This window comes from Protobothrops mucrosquamatus, unplaced genomic scaffold (genome assembly GCF_001527695.2).
Source record: "Protobothrops mucrosquamatus isolate PMUCROS unplaced genomic scaffold, P.Mucros_1.0 scaffold_65, whole genome shotgun sequence".
NCBI lineage: Eukaryota > Metazoa > Chordata > Lepidosauria > Squamata > Viperidae > Protobothrops > Protobothrops mucrosquamatus.
In genome coordinates, this window is record NW_015386141.1 from 1 (window position 1) to 1,867 (window position 1,867).

At 50.3% G+C, this 1,867-nt stretch overlaps 1 pseudogene; it reads right to left on the reverse strand.

Annotated features, from left to right (window-relative positions):
* Nucleotides 1-372: 372 nt before the first annotated feature.
* Nucleotides 373-603, reverse strand: LOC107284795 (annotated as a pseudogene).
* Nucleotides 604-1,867: the final 1,264 nt, after the last annotated feature.

The window sequence follows — 1,867 nt, forward strand, 5'->3', positions numbered from 1 at the left end:
ACATGACTTCTCTTCCTCGCCACCACTTTCTGAAAACATTTTCTAAATTCTCTAGCAGCAGCGGGTAGGGGACCGGGGAATAACGAACAAGGGAGATCGTCCGGTTATCATCCAAGCGCCTTTCCATGGGAACCAAAAGGGCTGGTTCCTGGCCAGCCATACGCACTGTTGCTCCGCTCGAATGCAAACTTAACAATGGTCAACACCTTCGGTTCCCTTCTCACGCTTCCCAGTGCTCCGATCCCATATTCAGACGACTACTCGCTTGCTTTCGGGAAAGTTGCTTCCTCGGCCACTCCCAACCTTTCCCTTCCCCGTCGCGGCCGGGCCTCCCCAGCCTAGCTTGCCTTGCCCGGCCCAGGTCCGCTCGTACCGACTGCGCCTCCTTTGCTTTTCTTTTTCTTCTTGCGTTTCTTCTTGGCGTTTTCATCGGCGGCGGCCCCGCCGCCACTTTCTCTTTCCTCGGGATCCAAAAGCAGCTCTCCGTTCAGGTGTTTCTCCTCCACGGGGATGGCCTCTTGCTCCGCACCCGCCATGTTGAGCGCTCGCCGACGTTCCCAAGACTGCCACTAACCAGAGGCACAGACGGGGGAGGACATCAGAAAGGGCTGCCGCTCGGGCTCCGGTTACTCTATGGTTCAGAACAGAGGCACGCCGGGAAAACGGCAACAAGGCGGCGATAGGGAAAGGGGCGGTTGTACGCACGTGTGTCTGGAAGGTTCCGCGGTGCTAGAGATGCGAGCTTCTCTATGGCTATTCGTGGGAATGTAATTGTTGTTTATATAGATTTACTAGGGCTCCGGCTTTCCCACTAAACCAGTGTTTCTCAACCTTGACAATTTTAAGGCATGTGGATTTCAACTCCCAGAATTCCACAGCCAGCAATGCTGGCTGTGGAATTCTGGGAGTTTAAGTCCACATGCCTTAAAATTGTCAAGGTTGAGAAACACTGTACTAAACTATAATATGGTTCTGGTTTTACAGATTTATCTTGCAGAGAAAGAATACGACGAGCGATTAAAGCCAGATACAGTTGGAAATAAGCCCCACTGAACTCAATGAAACTAGTTTCCAGTTCAGCAGCAGCGGAATCACAAGGCCAATTACTGCGGCACACGTTTTCGTACTCAGTCTGCTTCATCCAGTACCCAGATGAAAACTCATGAAAACTTTGATGGCCTCTTGTGTGTTTAAAGGTTTACGATTACCACGCAGTGTTTCTCAACCTTGACAATTTTAAGGCATGTGGACTTCAACTCCCAGAATTCCACAGCCAGCATTGCTGGCTGTGGAATTCTGGGAGTTGAAGTCCACATGCCTTAAAATTGTCAAGGTTGAGAAACACTGGAGGGAAAAAAAGATTTGGACAATTCAAAGAGATTTTCTTTGGTGTAGTTATCTATAGAGCCAGTTTGGTATAGCAGTTAGGGTATCAAGCTAGAAGTAAGGAGTTTCTAGTTTCCTGTCTTAGACACAAAGTCACTGGGACGACCTTGGGACAGTCACCTTCTCTCAGCCTTAGGAAGGAGGCACTGGGACAGAATACAGCCTCCTGAACTGTTGAAGTCTCAAGAGTGGATACACTGCTGTTCCATGAACTACACTGGTTGCCAGTTTGCTTCTGGTTCCAACTGAAGGTGTAGGTTATTGCCTTTAAAGCCCTCTATGATAGCGGCCCCCAACCTTTTGGGCACCAGGGACCGGTTCCATGGAGAGAGGTTTTTCTGCGGACTGGAGAAGGTGTGGTTATGCATGCTGCCTGCATCTCATGAATGGGGCTTTGCTTGTTTTTGTGGCCTGGTTTCTGGCATGCCAGGGCTTGGTGCCGATCTACAGCCCAGGGTTTGGGCCCCCCGGTTATCTGAGG